This window comes from Macaca mulatta, chromosome 5, assembly GCF_049350105.2.
Source record: "Macaca mulatta isolate MMU2019108-1 chromosome 5, T2T-MMU8v2.0, whole genome shotgun sequence".
Taxonomy (NCBI): Eukaryota; Metazoa; Chordata; class Mammalia; order Primates; family Cercopithecidae; genus Macaca; species Macaca mulatta.
The window spans coordinates 53,209,576-53,228,170 of NC_133410.1; the positions used below are offsets into that span (position 1 = coordinate 53,209,576).

Sequence of the window (18,595 nt, forward strand, 5' to 3'; positions counted from 1 at the left end):
AACTTCTCTAATCAATCTTAGATAACTAAGATGTATATAGTAAATTATCATCTCTTTGAGTCTCAATTTAATAAGCTATAAAACTTTTAAAGTTATGTCCTATTGATTCTTCTCTCTAACCATCTGGGAAGGTTGCAGCTTTATATAACACTCTCATATATAAGTCTTAATAACAACAAATATTTGTTAAGCATTCAATAAATACAGATACCATATGAAGCACATTACTTATTCTATTCCATCTCATTTAAATCATTCCATAATCCATCGGGTGGATACAATAGTCACCCTCTTTCTACAACTGATGAAACTAAGTCACAGAAAGGGCAAAGCCTTTTACTAAAATGGTTCAACTAGTAAGTATCAGAATTCAACTATGAATTTAAAATTCTAACTCTAGAGCCTACTATCTTCACCACAGAATAAGTTTAAATCCACGTACCAGAAACTTTCCTTGTGTTTTGGATACACAGAACCATTCCTCAGGAGTTGTTTATTTCCATGAAACAATAACAAAAAAACTGACCTTTTCACTAGTGCGAAGAAAGAAATAACCACAGTATGCAATAATTGTCATGATAGCTACAGTACAAACTGATGAAACATTCTTAATTTTGCCACTTTTTGTAACTATTAAAGACTGTAAGACAAAGCTTGTTTTTTATTTAAAAGCTCACAACAGCACAGGGAGTCTAATCTGTATCATATTTGTATTTGGAAAATAAACATATACTGTCAAAAGAGAAAACAGACCTAAACAGAAGCTGATTAAATGCTTGAAAATCATTCAAGGCACCATACCATTGAAGTGATTCCAAAAAGTGACATGGATGTAATATAAGATCCTGAACTACATCAGAACTCCAGGATTTAGCAAAAGGGTAAAAGGGGAGTTCATTCATGTAGAGGAAGAGGAAATTTTCTTTGGACTAGTTATATCAGATAATATGTTTGTTTAAGGAAAAGTCAACAGGAAAAAGTTCTGCGTGCCTAACATGGAAGGAAAGCATATTTGCGCCTAATATATTGCAGAAACTGTTTCAGCACAAGTCATTCTTTCAAAAATATCACCCTCATACAGTAGCCAATGTCAGTTTGGATTTTGGTGATCTGCTATTTATAAGTGTAGATCACATATATAAGTGTAGATCATTCAGACACTGTGACTTTAAAATTTGTTTATTATTCATGAATTACTGATTTTTCCCTTTGAGATCTGACACATTTCAGCTTTTGGTTTTGTTTTTGCATCCCAATTTCCAGTACATAACATCTAAGCTTCCCATTGATAATCAACAACCTTCATTGCATCATTGCTAAAGGCCCATATTATGATTTGGTCACATGATTTACAAAAGTATTACTACAAATATTTCAAAAATAAATGATCCCTTACAACTTAAACACAAGTTTTAGACCTTAAAGATTTCCTGTGGGTGTAACAGTAGTATCCTGCAAGATCAGGAGAAGCAGGCCTCATTTTATGTGAAATTTATAACAATGCAATCATGAGGTAACCTAAGAGAGTTTTGAAATTGTACTCATTGTTAATATGGGTCCTTAAATTCAATACCTCTACAATTTTGAAGTTACACTGTGTGGACTAGTAAAAAAAATAATAGGACAAAAGTTTTTAGAAACAATTTTCTAGACCCACCGGGTCACTAACTACATGACTTTACCTCTATAAGCCTGAGGATTCTTATCTGTCATTGCCAAACCTATATAAAACAGTGGAGAATTAAAGACGGTTCACAGGATATGAATGTTAGGCACATAACTGTAAAGACCAACTAGCACACTGCTAATAAGAAGTTAGGAAAGCACCTTGCAACAACGTATGGAGATGTCTTAAGAAAGTGCTATCACAGGATGTAATTTCATAAGCAAATTATGCAGAAAATGAAGACGATTATAGAGCTGTGGATTCAACAGCAGTGTAAGGGAGACGTAGAGATTAGATATAAGGTGGGAGCACAGAGATCCATAATTCATTTTATGCCTCAATAATATATAGAATAGTGCACTGCATAAAACAGGCACTACGCAAATGTTGCAACTGAAATAAATGCATACTTAAAGACTTTCTCCTTAGATTTGGCCAAATAAAAGCTATTTTGCATAAAGCTTTTACTTTCACATAGTTGGAGGTGGCTAGAGGCCAAAGTATGACATTTAGGCATGCATCATACCATCTTGTGGGTATTCCTTTTCCCAGAGGTGAAATAACTCTATACTGGAAGTGATTTACTCTAAGAATGTGGTCCAGTTTCTAGCGTTAGGTGCCCTACCTCGAAATCACAGGAAGTGGGGATTCACAGAAAGGTGTGTTCTCTTATGATTTCTTTGCTTGAAAATCTGAGGAAACAGTATGTTAGGTACAACTGAATAGCTTTGTTTAAACACGATTTGCAGTTAGGAGCAGTGTCAGCTAGAGGAGGAAGGCCTCTAGTATACCAGTCAGAGATTTTAGGGTATAATCCTACAGTATCTGGTATTTGCTCTTAGTCGCTTTCTTATCATATCTGCCAATGTTGAATGCCTGAATAAAGCAGAAAGGGCTAACATGTTGGATTAATTATTTGGGATTCAAAAATACCCTGATAGGCTTGAACAAATAATCTGAATAACATGAAAACACTATAAAATGCTCAAGAAAACATGTTAATTGCTGCTTTGATATTCAAACTAATCAATTCTAGTAGTGGTTAATGAAGGGCATGGCTTAATAGCTAACCATTCATATTTAAATATCTCACATTTTGGTTTGCTGTAACATTGAAGTTTATGTTGTGACGTGACTGGCACAAGCCAATGTAATAAATCAATACAATTGTAGGTACATTTCTAAAAGTAGTATCCAAGTAATAGGAATCTATAGCACACTGTGTTCCATACTAGTCCACTGTTTTGTACACTAGCCTGTAGCACAGTACTAAGTCTCTTTTGGGATGATACACTGGAGTTTCCTAGGCTCTGTCCTCAGGCTTCTTGTTTATGCTAAACTCTTTAGTATAACTAAATTCATAGTGGCATTTGTATACTGAAAACTTCTAAACTTTTAATTTCAACCCAGACCTGCACTTTGAAATCCAGATTTTTATATTTATGCCTGCTTGACATCTTTGCTAGGATGTGCAATGGGTATCTCGATGTAACTTCACACTATATGCAAAATAGTAATTGCAGGACAGGTACAGCGGCTCATGCCTGTAATCCAAGCACTTTGGGAGGCCGAGGCAGGCAGATCACTTGAGGTCAGGAGTTCAAGATAAGTATGGCCAACATGGTGAAACCCAGTATCTACTAAAACTACAAAAATTAGCCAGGAGTGGTGGCATATGCCTGTAATCTCAGCTACTCAAGAGGCTGAGGCAGGAGAATTGCTTGAACCTGGAAGCAGGAGGTTGTAGTGAGCCAAGATTGTACCACTGCACTCCAGCCTGGGTGACAGAGCAGTACTCCATCTTTTTTGTTTGTTTGTTTGTTTGTTTTAAGTAATTGTAGGTAAAATATACATCTAAATGTAAACATTAAAACAATAAAACTTCTAGACTATAACATAAGAATATATAATTGTAACTTTGAGTTAACAAAGATATCTTAAACATCATAGAAACATCTCTAGCCATAAAGGAAAAGATTAATAAGTTGGACTACATTAAAATTTGGAACTTTCATTAAGAAAGCACAAAGGTAATCTATAGAGAGGGAGAATATATTCACAGCACATATAAACAAGTAATTTTTATCCAGAATATGTACAAATTGCCTAAATAAGAAAAAGACAAAAGATACTGTAGAAAAATAGGTAAGAAATGTGAACAGACACTTCTCAGAAAAGGATATTAAAATGACCAGTAAACATATGGATGACCTCATTAATGATCATATAAATGCAAATTTAAACTACAATGATATAACACTATACACTTACTAGAATATTTAAAATCAGAAATTAAAATACTAAATGTTAGTAAGACCATGAAGCAACAGGGACTCTCATAGAGAGTAGCTCTGAATTTATATTGGCCTAATCACTTTGGAAAGTATTTGGCATTATCTAGTAAACAAAACTGAACATACATAGGTCCTATGACCTAGCAATTTTACTTGTAGGTATATAACCAATAGAAACCAATATACATATATGCACACAAAGTTATGCATAAGCGTAACCCCATTATTTATAGCCGTCAAAAATTGTAGACATTCCACTGCCCATAAAAAGTAAAAGAAAAATAATTGTGTATCATAAAATGGAAAACCACAGAGATAAAATAGTATATACCACAACTACATATAACAACATGGATGGTTCTCATAAACAAAATATTTAGTTTAAAAAGTCAGAAACTATGGTTCTATTCATATAACATTTAAAAATGACAAAATCGTTCTATGGCATTAGAAATCAGAATAAGGTTTATCATTGAGAACAGGAGAGTTGTGACTAAATGGGCATACATAAGGCTTATTTTGTATCAGTAATATTCTTTTTCTTATTCTGGGTATTGAGCAAATGGTTTGTTCATTTTATAGTAATTTATGAACCTGCACATTTAAGAGTTGCATGCTTTTATATGTTTTTTTAAACGTCAATTTTGAAAAGAAGTTTCTAAAGAGACACTGTATAGGGAGTATCCAGAAAAAAAAAAAAATCAGAATGCCAAGAGCTTAAATAGTGATTGAAGAAAATATAAATTTTAACCTTAAAATGCTCTAAATATTTACCAGAAAATGTGAAAGCTATCTTAAAAAATCACAGTGGGACAGCAGTATTATTCTATATTGCTCCAGAAGACCAATAACTAAAAGAAGGCAGGTTTCGCCCCTTGCAGTCTAATTATTAGAACTTGCTGAAATGCAAATAACAACCTACAAAGGAATGAGCTGCCTATCAATGAAAATATTTAAACTATTTAAGCAAAGACTGCATAGCCATCTGTCAGAGAAGCTCAAAGGAGGATTCCCATAATGAGACAGAGGCTGAACAAGATAAACTCTGCTCTGTTCGTTTCTAAGAGGCTACGGTTCAAAATGAAATTGGTGTCAAACACGTATCTGTCCCTCTCTGCTTTCCTCCTTCCCTTCCTTCCTCTCTCCCTCCTTCTACAATCCCTCTTTCCCTCTTCTGACTCCAAAAAGATAATTATAGAAAATAAGATCTTTCATTTGGTCAATTCTGTTTCATTCAAGAGAGTCTCACAAAGACTAATAGGTATGATGGGAACCCTCACCAGGGGTCAGATATAGACTGCTATGTATTGCATGCACTGCCAAATCCACTCTCCCCAAAGGAGAAAGTATTTTGGAACTGGATGTTCCTCCTCCTCAAATATTTTTCCAAGTATTTTGGATAACTTCACCACCTCAGAAAACACACCAGAAAATATGTCCATAATTTCCCTAGCTTGATAACTTAATAAATATTTCATACCGGATTGCAGATGTCAAAGTGGTATGCAGCATTCTTTCAAAGACACTTTCATTTCTTAGGTCCACAGAAAACCTTCAAACAACAGCAACTTGTTAAACTGTATATTCATTCCAGCATATTAATTCTCAACTAATTGAGATGTCATTTTATTTTGTGACTCTTTACTCCAATCCAATAAGATACAGAGCATTTATATCAACAAGTCAGTTATAACTAGCGTATTAAGTAGCATCTATTGCAAAGCAACAGATATATACAAAATTTTGGACAAGCCAGTGTGAGTATCACTAATAAAAGGGAAGCAAGCATAATTGGGCTTATTTTGTGGAAGAAAAAAGAAGGAAGAATGGTAATTGCAGGTGAAATACACATCTAAATGTCAACACCAAAACAACAAAACTTTTAGAAGATAACATAAGAATATATAATTGTGAATTTGAGATAGAAATCTATCTGTGTTATTTTTGGGAGGGGGGGAAAAGGGAGGGGACTGCATGCAAGAAGGAAACCAATCTTGGCAGAGCCCTGGAGAGGTTCAGGACTCAGGAATTCCAGTAATATGGAAGGTAAGAAGGGTTAACTGGGGCTAAAACAAGGAGGTCATTTGAAAATACACTCTACCCATATGAAAAGAATTATCCATAGCCAGATAGTCATGCCTCTCAAACACCCTTGCAAAGGATTGAGGACTAATAACTAAAGAAATGGAACCAAGTCGCTGGGGAGAATTAGAGCACATAGCCTGGGACTTGGTGCCAAAGAGCAAGGCCTTCCATATTTAAGAGGGCCATTGACTAACAGAATATTCTCTCTCCAGTCATAGGTTGATGCAAAACCTATCAGTGATTACTAACTAGTTGACCCTAACTAGATTCACAGAGGTAATAGTCAGCTTTTGTGTCGTGTTATTCTTAAATGTTAATGAATAACCAAGAATCACTAGATATTTGGGAAAAATCTTGTTATGTGATAGACACAAATATATACAGAAAGAAAAATTCATCCTGGTAGACATAGAAGTAATTCAGGGAATAGAATAAAATTTTAAAACAAGCAAAGCAAAACAAAACAAGCAACAATTCTAGTTTTCTCAGGGATCACATAAGAATGCAACACTAAGATTAAAAACATAAAATGGTATACAATATTGTAAAATGAAAATGACATATAAAGCAAGATTATTCATGCTTTTAACATGAGGTATGTTCTGGAAAGGGTAAGGAGGAAAGAAAAATGAAAAACACTAGTGATATGCCTATTCAGCCCAATCCTATTGATATGGCTTGGCTTTGTGTCCCCACCCAAGCCTCATCTTGAATTATAATCCCCAGGTGTTGAGGAAGGACCCTGGTGCAACATAATTGAATCATGGGGGCAGTTTCCCCCATTCTGTTCTCATGATAGTGAATGAGTTTTCATGAGATCTGATGGTTTTATAAGTGATTGGAAAGTTCCTCCTTCAATCTCCATCTTTCCTGCCACCTTGTGAAGAAGGTGACTGCTGTCACTTCTGCCATGACTGTGAGTTTCCTGAAGCCTACCTGAGCCATGTGGAACTCAGAATCAAATTAAGCTTATTTCCTTATTACCCAGTCTTGGATATTTCTTTACAGCAGTGTGAAAATGGACTAATATACCTAGCATGTATAAATAATACGATCTTAACAGAAAAGGAAGAAAAGGAATGAGCATTTAAAATTAATAGACTGAACAATCTCAGAAAAGCTAGGGAAATTTAAGAAGCTAGAAAATACCCAAACATTTGGCAACTAAAAAACAACTTTTGGATAACTCATGGTTAAAAATAAACTAAAAAGGAGATTAGAAAATTTGGACTGCATGAAAATGAAAATACGACCTATCAAAATATCTGATGGTGCAAAAGTGGTGCTTAGAGGGAAATGTACAGCACTGAAACACCTATGTTAGAAAAGAAGAAAAATCTCAAATCGATGACCTAAACTTTCATCTACAAAACTAGAAAAAGAAAAGCAAAAACCAAAGTAAGCAGAACAAAAGAAATAATAAATATCAGACATCAACAAAATTAACAACACAAAATCAATAGACAAAAATCAATGAAGCCAATAGCTGGCTCTTTGAGAAGATGGATAAAATCTCTAGCCAGCCTGCTCAGGAAGAAAGAGAAGACCAATATCTGGAGAGTGTGGATATCACCATAGATCCCACAGACACTAAAATGATAAGGGGATACTATAAGTAACTTTACGCCAAAAGATTTGACAAATTACAAATGCCAACATGAAGCTAGCGTTCAATAAAAGACAACTACCTTAATTATCATTGTAATAGTAAACATTGCAAAAGCCATATACTGGTCAGATAGGAAGGGGAGTAGCAATCCCTAGACAAGGAATGACAGCTAAATTGATTCTTCTGAGACTTTCCTCCCATATCTCAAAAACTGAAGCAGAGTATATATTTATAAAAAGTCACCCACCATGTCAATTCAAACATGTATTCTTGCTATCTTAACTGCAGTGAAGACATTGGTTCAGATTTAGATCTACCCCTCTGCTAAAAATGAATAAATAGAGATCAACAATGGAGTCAGACACCTACAGTTGGTCCAAAGAATAGCACCTGCCAATATATGCACAGCCACAGTCCTGTGAAGACCCAACTGTAAAATACATTCTTCTCCCAGACAAAATAGTGAGAATAAGGAATGGGAAGGCTCAATTGTGTTCCCTTTTTAGCTATGGCATCTAAATAAACATAATACTGTTTCAAAAGTTAGGTTGTAAAGAGCATTGAATTAATTCACCACATCTTAGAGTTAAGGAGAAGAAGAGAAGTCAGCATGATTGCTAAACTTCTGTTTCTGATCCAAACTGTGCTATACACACCAAACTCTAAAAGTATTAAATTATATTCAACTGGAAAATCAGAATAAAAATGTTTCAAATATTATGCAACACAATTTACTCCTAATAGCAAAAACGCTAAATTAGAACTGTTACATATTACTTCAGTGTTTTCTGCCAAATTCACCATCATGCTTTGCAAATTAGATTGAGCCATAATTTTCGTAAATTTTAGAGAGTAGTCGTGGTTATATCCCTCTTAATGCTCTGAAGATTAGCTCTGTTATTTATTAGAGCACACTCAACATCTTTCCTGACAAATGAATTTTATTAAAATCTTTCTTATGAGGCCCTCTTTTAATTTTGAGAAGTAAAACTATTTGTTTGACAGAATAGCCATTTAATTTATCCATGTCTAATGATATGTTTCACATAGCAAATTATTTTTTTCCCTTCTTGTTTTGTATCATTTGTAACATGAAAGGCATTGTACTTGTTAACATTAGGCAGCCAGAAGTTTTTTCTAACAATTTATAGAGCTGAACAAATAAATACTACTATCATTTTGCATCAAGGGTCAAATAGTCACATGGATATATTCGTCCTTTATTGCACATATACAAATCCAAAACAATCTGTAAATGCTTCCTCACTTATGTACAATAGCACGTTTTATAATTTCAGTAACACAAATGTTTTAAAAGGTAAAAACCCTTATGTACATCACTGCAAAGAGCAAATTCACTAATTTTACATTTTATTGCACCCACCCCATTTTGAATTCTATTTCTCCAAAATTTGTAGCAATTTTAATAGTTCTTAATTAGTATTTTAATATGTGAAAAAAGTACATAAAATTGAGTTTAAAAGAAGTCATAGCTTTCTTAGTTGCATACAGAGTGTGGATCCATAGACTCCAGTATACCAATGTTTTTGAAAGTTTCTTCTGGATGGAATTAGTAAAAATCTGTTCCCACAAAAGGATTATACTAAATGATTATTCTCTCTCTGTTAAAAATAAACTATACTAATTTTAAGGTCGTAGTTAGAGTTCTCTTTGCTGTAAACCACAAATTGAACTCTAAGCAAAATGGAGGATTTACTGAAATGGTCCTGCAGTATCTCCCAAATTCAAAGATCCCATTGAAGGCCCTTCCAAACAAAGGGACAGGTACACGGGTAGATTAGGGACCTCAGCAGCAGGAGATTATGATCACACATTTTAAAAGATTAGCCTCAGTGACTCCGAGGTTCTGTGTCTCTCCATTTCTAACGTCACTTTCCAACAGAGGGAATCCTATTGGCTCAACAGTAATTGATCATCTAGGTGGAGAGGGTTAGGGATTAGGGAGGACATCCATGGCCTCTAGGGCACCTGTCCTGGATCTGCATTCCATTTCCAGAGAAGAAAGAATTGTGAGGTGCCACCCCAAGGTTCTACCTCTTTGCTGCATGGTTTTTTTGTTTGTTTCTTTGTAAACAAGTTACTAGATATAATAAATTCACCAATAATTGTTCATTTAAAAATTTTCCTAAAGTATTATAATCTATGTTTCTTGCTTCTATGTATGACTATAAAATATTTCAAACATAAAGTTAAGAAAGATTAATATAAAAAATATTAACATAACTATTATATCTAATACTCAGGTAGCCAACATCCTGCTAAGCAACTTGCTCAAATCTTAACATTCTCACATATTGGAATCATAAATGTTATGTGAATCATAAATGTTAAAGAAACAAAGCATTATATAAAAGCCTATTCTTTAATCCTACTCTTCTCCCTCCTTTATTTTCCAACTTCCTCCTACCTAGCGCAATGTAACCCTTTTCCCTAACTTAAGGTATATTATTCCTCAATGTGTACTATATAGTTTTTATATGATTACAACATGAGTATGTCCATACAAATGATTGTTGTGTCAGTTTTTGAACTTTATATAAACATTTAAAATAATAAGTTATTAAGCATTCTATGTGTATGGGTTTTTTTTTTTGTTTGGTTGGTTTTTTGGTTTTTTGTTGTTGTTGTTGTTTGTTTGTTTGTTTTTTTGAGACAGAGTCTCAACTCTGTCACCTGTCACCCAGGTTGAAGGGCAGTGGCTCAATCTCAGCTCACTGCAACCTCCGCCTCCTGGGTTCAAACAATTCTCCTTCCTCAGCCTCCCAAGTAGCTGAGTTATAGGCACCTGCCACCACACCTGGCTATTTTTTTTTTTTTTTTTTTGTATTTTTAGTAGAGACAGGGTTTCACCATGTTGGTCAGGCTAGTCTCGAACTCCTGACCTTGTGATCTGCCCATCTGAGCCTCCCAAAGTGCTGGGATTACAGGCGTGAGCCACCACATCCAGCTCATTCTGTCTTCTAAATAGTGTTTCAAATACTTTTACCTGTATAAATTGATTTAATCCTCACAAACTTTCTATTTAATACAGTTTGTAATCCAATTTACAGATAAGGAAACTGAAACCCAAGAAGGAACGAACTCATCAGTGACTGAGACTCATTCTGTACACATCATTCTGAAACATGCCTTTTTTCCTTTTAACTAAACTCGATGTCTTTGAGATGATCTTACGTTGACATAAAGAATGTCTATATTTTTTCATTAATTTCTGTATAATGTCGCATTGTAAGAATGGACAACAACCTGTTCTTATGTTTATGAACATTTAGGTTATGCTGCTATTATGGGCAATGCTACAATTACACTTACATGATAATTACAGACTTGTAATTATCTCCTCGCTTATATGATTGAGAGTTTCTCTCAATTATTTATCTACTAGTATAAAGATTATACACATCTTTCTCTTTACTAGATATTGTCAAACTGCTCTCTAAAGTTGCCTAACAATGTACTCTACTGCCATCACCGAACATGGTTTCTTACTTCACATCTCACCTGCATTTGGAATAACATGTCTTTTTAAATTTTTGTCGATCTCGTGGGTGTGAAATATAGCTCATTTTAATTCTCTTGTCTTTGATTAGCAATCAGATTAGTACAGTTGAGTGTCTTTTCCTATTTATTGAACTATTTGGCTTCCTCATCCCTGAATTGCCTGTTTATAATCTGTACAGTTGTTGATTGGATTTTTTTAACTAGTAAAAATTCTTTTTAAGTTATTGATACAAATGCTTTGCCAGCTTTATGCATTACATATATATGTGGTTTGTCTTTAAACATTGCTAGTTATCTTTTGTCAATAAAGGATTTTAGTTTTAATGAAATCAGTTTTACTAAATTTTAATGGTTTGTGATTTTAGCATTTTGTTAAATAAATTCTTCCCAGGAGGTATAAAGAGATTTTTTCCCATATTTTCATATTTAATTAAATCACATGGAAATAATATTCATGTTTCCATGGATGAGTGTCTCTCTTTGGGGGCTCAATGGTTAATGAGCCCAGATTCCGGACCCAGATTGCTTGAGTTTAAACATGTGTTTTACCATGAACTTTGGGCAAAATATTTAACCTCTCTGTGACTCGTTTTGTCACCTAGAAATAAAGATACAAATCAGGAGTGATTGAGTTAACATATAAAGTGCTTAGAGGAGTGACAGTCATGCAATACAAGCTACTAATGTATCTACTGTTATTAACATCAGTTTTACCTGCTACATCTGAGCTAATACCCCACTCTCATAAGTAATATGTTTTCATAAGTCTTGCTCTGTGAAGGGCAATTTTGTTCATTTGCATAGTGGTTAAAATCAGACTCTGGAGCCAGACTGCCTAGATTTGATTTCAAGTCACTCACTAATCAGTTATGTAAACCTGGATAAGATGTTCAACCTCTTCGTGCCTCAGAATTCTCATCTATAAAGTGGATATAAAAATAATACCTATTTCATATATGTAGTAAATATTAAGAGTTCAGGGATATAAAGCACTTATGAAAAATGCCCAGTACTTGGTAAGCTTTTAATATATGTTAGCTATTGCTGAAATTATAGTCATTATTATTATTATCTAATTGTCTTAATGAAGTATAATTGGCTGTCTTGATTCTGTCAGTTTGAAAAACCCAGCACCAATTATATATGGGACATGTACTAGCAGACACAAGATTTAACTGGGAAAGTTTCTTACATATGTAAAATTTTTGGACACCAAATCATGCTTGGGCTTTTGGTTATTTGCAAATGACCAAATACTTTTTATTTTAATTCAAATGACTATGTCTTATGTCAGATATGTAACACTAAAGATATCATTAAATTTTCACATAAAATGATTGATAACTTTAAATACCTAAACAAAATTATGTTTTGCTTACATAAGATGACATTATCGAAACAATTACATACTCCTTTTTTCTAAAATGGCTAGAACTAAGCTTTAGCATCTGTAGTTATAGAGCACTGCAGTGGATGTTGGTAGTATCCCTCTTAGATCTCATTTCCCAGGCAGATGTACCCAGCTCCAGAGCTGCAGGTGTTAAAAGCCAATAGTTCCCACCTGCACCCTCCTTGAAAGGACTGTCCTTAGCTGACAGGAGCTACTTCTCCATCTCCCACCTCTGTGGCAGCTGATGATTAATTGATGGAGAGAGGAAAGGCGAAGGAAATGTATACAAGCAAATTCCCCTTGCCGCAGACAGAACAATCTCTCATACATATTATTTCTGTGAGATCAGACTGAGACTAGATTTCCACTGAAACCACATCTCTGCCTAGCTTCTTCCTCTATAGTATTGTGCTTCCATCATGCCATAACAGGTTTCAGATGAAAGAACTTTCTCAATAGATCGCTTGCACTAAAATTGGCAGCCTAGGATCTGTTTTTAGGGAATCTGACCTAACATAACACATGGTATTTATGCTTTATTAAACATCTATAATGCAGTAGCTTGCACTTTAGGAGGCCCAGCAAGAGGGTAACTTGAGCCCAGGTGTTCACGACTAGCCTGGGCAATGTAGGGAAACCCTGTCTCTACAAATAACTCTAAAAAATAGCTGGGTGTGGCAACACATGCCAGTAGTTTCAGCTTTTCAGGATGCTGAGGTGGGAGGATACTTGAGCCCAGGAAATCTTGGCTGCAGTGAGCCATGATGGTACCACTGCACTCCAACCTGGGCAACAGAGCAAAGCGCTGTCTCAGAAAAAAAAAAAAAAATACACCTACCAAGTTTTAGGCTTAGATGTACTTTACACATTATATAATTGTATTCTATAAATATCTCAGCAGTGTGAAAATTATTATCCCCATACTTTGGGTGGGGAAACTCAGGCTGTGTTGAGTTGAGAAATGTGTCTTTAGCTTGTGATAAGTAGAAAATTCAAGATTCAAACTCAGATAAGATGACTCCATAACCTTCACTCTGTCTTGCACTTCTCACTGCTTCTGTATCAAATTTTTATCCAGGAAATAAGGAAATTAAAGATCTATCCAGCTATACTTTTTCTAGTGAAATAAACGTTGATATACATTTTCCCCCAAATGTTGATGTAATTTATTTAAAATGAGGTTAAGATTGTGTGAGTCATATAATTTCCATAAGGGTTTATTAGTAGACAAGCATGAATTATATTAAAAAATAAATAAACATCTGTATAATACCTTCATTTCCTTGAAAGGGAACATTTTATAAAAGTTGGAAAATAGCAAGGAGGGAAAAGATCATGTCAGCACAATGTTATTGGTCATATACAACACAATCTTATGTTTCATAGAGATTTCAACACAGGAAATGGGTATATTAGGAACCACCTAATTCATAAGTTTTCCTGACCCAGGTACAGTGGTTTCTTTGAATGACTCTAAAGGAAAAGCTGTAGGGAATGTTTTTTTACTAGCTTCAATAATGCATATTTCAAAGCCAAAACTAGTCACCCATGTGACTGTTTACACAGTGAACATTCAGTGGGAAAATAAGTGTCAGTGGGTCTCACTTTTCCCACCCAGAACAGCATGTGACATGTGACCTTTCATTATTATCTTCATGAGTCTTTAATTAGAAGGGAAATGTTTTATTTTTACTTTTTTCACTCAACAAATCAGGGATTCTTAGTTTGCTACTATCTGAAAAATAATTATCTCCTCCCCTAGCTGCTTGTTCACTAGAAAGAGTTACATAATCCTATTACATTAGAAGCACTATAGGGAGGACCCATCTCCCAAACATCTTTGTTTTTGACAAATGGTAAAGTGGTTTGGACAGAGTATAAGTTAAAATGGAGAGGGGTTCCTACAACACTAAAAAAATCTATAGTGTTTCTTTAAAAAATATTCTGAGGGCCATAATATCTTATGATGACCAGCAATCTTTGCATCTCTAATAAAATCTATAAGCAACTGATTGTCTCAAAGAACTGTTTCAACTATCTTTTCTAAAGAGAAATTCAAATCTAATCAATGTTTTCCTTAAAGACTATGAGCAAAAGTATTACATATTTTCTATATCTATTTTATTCACAATTATAGCTTTAGCAGTTATAACACTCCTTTATTATAAAATTTATTATATATGAAATAGTTGTCATGTATCATACAGTGTGACAAATGTTTAATCTATATTTTCAATAATCAATATTAAGATGAAGGTACTCTTTTAATTCCCACATTACAGAGAAGGAAATTGTGGCTTAGAAAATACAGTAATGTCCTTTGGAATCCATAATACTTGGTAGGCAGTGAGTCTGGAACTTCAGTCTAGTTACTGTCTACCTCAAAATTCTGTTTTATAATCACTGAACTATACTAAATCCTCTAAAGCCAGGATTATACTTCTTTCCATTATTAAAATTATTATCAGCTGCTCACTCTCCACTGAATCTCACAAATCACCATTTCTTACATAAAAACAAGCACATGGTGTGCAGATTTTATCTCCTAAGTAATCACTCAATCTATCTTTCTCTTCCCATTCATTTTGTCATTTATTTATCTCAGCCTTCTATTATGTATTGCCTGAACTGTTACAATGGCCTCTCAGTTGACCTCCCTGTCTTATATTTCATTCCCCATCTCTATGGAGACACACTTATCCCCATATACTGCTGCCGGTGTACTCTTAAATTGCATGTCTGATCACATTAACCATTTGTATACATTCTTTTAAGGACATTCATCACCTTCATCTCAGTAACACTGTCCTTGCTACTGAGCACAGTAACAGAGCCCTTAGACCTGTCTGTTACCAATCTCTTTGGCTTCATTGCCTTCTCTCCCACATTGATTTGAGAATTATTTACCAAGTAAAATTGACCAGGGTTCGTGACCAAATGGATGTGAGATCTGATAAGTGGAAAAGGAAAAATAAATAACTTACTAATAGAGTAAATGTTGAGCATTTGAGGGATAGCAATATGGAGGTAAACTTTGGAGTAGAATTCAGATCTTTTTCTCCAGCTTCTTAATATCTGCACATATTCTTTTGTCAAAAACAACTCAAATTCAGTATGTTCAAAATCAACCACATGATCTCTGTCCCCCATTTCTGATCTTTTAGTGCACTACATCTCAGAGTGGCAGCATCATCTATCCATCTCCAAAGACCACCCCCTTTCTTTCTACCCCTTCCTTAACTATATCTTATCACAGCATCCTGCCAAGTTTGCCTTCTAAATAGCTCTCAAATCATTTCTCTTCTTTTCATCTGATTTTGCAATGCATCCGCTGGCATCTGCTTAATCCTTTCTGAAATTTATTCCCTATACTAAAGGCACACTGATGTTTTCTGTCTGAAAATCTGATTATATCATCCTCTATCCACTTACACACAATCAGAGCTTTTTGTGTTTTTCCTCCATAGCACCTGTCACATTGCATTTTTGCTTTTTTTTCTTTTTCTTTTTTTTTTTTTTTTTTTTTTTTTTTTTGAGACGGAGTCTCGCTCTGTCACCCAGGCTGGAGTGCGGTGGCCGGATCTCAGCTCACTGCAAGCTCCGCCTCCCGGGTTCACGCCATTCTCCTGCCTCAGCCTCCGGAGTAGCTGGGACTATAGGCGCCCGCCACCTCGCCCGGCTAGTTTTTTGTATTTTTTAGTAGAGACGGGGTTTCACCGTGTTAGCCAGGATGGTCTCGATCTCCTGACCTCGTGATCCGCCCGTCTCGGCCTCCCAAAGTGCTGGGATTACAGGCGTGAGCCACCGCGCCCGGCCGCTTTTATTTCTATACAAATAATGATTATTTGATTATTCATTTTCTGCCCCAAACAACTGTAAGCTCCATAAGCACTTGCCACCCATTGTATCCCAAGCAGTTAGTACGATGCCTTATATAGAGCCATTTATCACTATTTGTTTAATGACTAACTGAAAAAAACATAATTAATAGATAGACAAAAAGGATCTAGGTTTCTGTTTTTTGTAGCAAGAAACATAGTCAGTGAACTCATGGGTTTTGATGGTTCACTAAGGGAAAATGTGTATAGTAGAAGCGATATAGGTCAACCGGAGGTATAAGGTGATCAGCCCAAGAAAGAGATTGAGTTAAAAAGTCAGAAGAAAGTAGAAAAACTGTAAGATAACTATATCATAGACACCAAGAAAGGAAATAAAACAGATTGATCTGCTATGCAAATACTTCAGAGTAGTCTTGAAAGAAATTGAAAATTATTGTCTCAAAATAATCCATTTTACCTCTCTAATTTCTAACTAGTTTTTTCTTCAATTACCACATCTTGACCTCTAAGATGTTCCTTAGTCTCTAACATATACATGAAATGCTCTCAAGATGTACATCTTCATTAAAGCATCCTGTGTAATTCTCCCGTTCCTACTGCAGCATTTCTGGAGATTAAATTATGTCCTAGTTTCAGTCTCATTTAAATATTTAATTTCTATAAATTTTCCACTGATATTTCTGAGAAAATACATTTGTAATAGCTCGTATATTTATTCGATGAGTTCAGGTCTCTGAATTTTTTACATCTGTTTGAATTACCGTCATTTGCCTCTAATGTGAGTTGTTGGCTATTCTAAAACAGACCGGTACAATGTGCTGTGCCAAGCACTTATCATAAGCATACACTTTGCAAATGCTTCACTGTGGTAGTAGTGTTAAAAACTTCATAGCATGAGCAATCAGAAAGCTACACTTGCTCGGGAAACAATAGATCTGCATACAATTGAGAAATAAATAATAAAATTATTCATTTTAGTCTTTTAAGAATTTTTAAACCTAAAATACATGAGGTGTGAGGTAGAAACATTTTCACACATGAACGGCTCATATTTAAAATAAAGCTAAATAGCTACATTACTAGGGAAAAACATTCATTGTCCCTGTCATTTGAAGTACTGTACAACAAATAAAAAATTTTAAAAATATTTTTGTACATAAATTGCACATAAATTTCAATGTTTTGTCTAAACAGATGATGGAAAAGCATATTAATTTAAATATTAATATTATATTTTCTATAGTATTCATCTAGAGCTGAATTTAATTATTCCATTTTTATTTTGTCTTACTTTCTATCTCTACTCTGAAAAATATAAACCCGCTAAGGTCATGAACTCTGCAGCACCTCAGACTCCCAATGCCTAGAACCATTCCAACCTTGTGCAAATGCACAAGAAATATGTTTTGGGTAACTGGAAAATGAATGGAAGTTGAGCAAGAACATATATAGGTATATCATTTAGAAGTCTGTTTTAATTTCTTTAAGATATAATAATGGCTTGAATCAAGGTAAACGATACTTAGGATGATTAAAGTAAATTGATTTGACTTATACTTAAGAGAACTTGGTAGGTAGCTTATTCAACATGGGTGAGAGAAAGAGTCTGTAACTGACATGCTTCTGATCTGAGTAAGATGGTGGTTAGTGCTGTAATTCGTCATCAAAGGAGATAACAATGGAAGAACAAGATAAAGAAGATGTGTTTGAAAAGAAGCATATCATTGCGGTTCAAATCACAGACTCTGGGTCTCTAAAGCTGTCTGTGCTTGCTGGTCCTACTATTTAATCGTCGACCATTTTTTTCAACCTTATGGAATTTGTTTTCTACCTTTACTGTGGGTGGAATTTGTTCTTGACAAATTAAAAAAATAATAATAATCTACAGGCAAACACAATAGATGGTTTTTCAGTCCTTATCTTGTTTGACCACTGATAATCATTTGCTCCTTCTTGGACGTCCTTAACAGGTTCTTTGACACCACTTTCTCCTGCCTTTCCTCAAACATCTCTAGCTGCTGTACTAACAGTCAGATAAATTCCAGACTTTTCTGCTGTGATTACTAAGGCTGTCCAAAGTCTAGTCTCTGCCCATGTTTCCATCCCCACCCTTTTAAAACCTCTGTCAGCCTACTTCCTACAAGAAATGTTCCCTTATTTTAAGTCAGGGCTAATTCTATTCTATTAACT

General features: G+C 34.7%; 1 protein-coding gene across 2 annotated transcripts in view; it reads right to left on the reverse strand.

Annotated features, from left to right (window-relative positions):
• CFAP299 (cilia and flagella associated protein 299) overlaps window positions 1–18,595 on the reverse strand; it is a 646,399-nt gene that overhangs the window by 388,679 nt on the left and 239,125 nt on the right. The window lies entirely within an intron of this gene.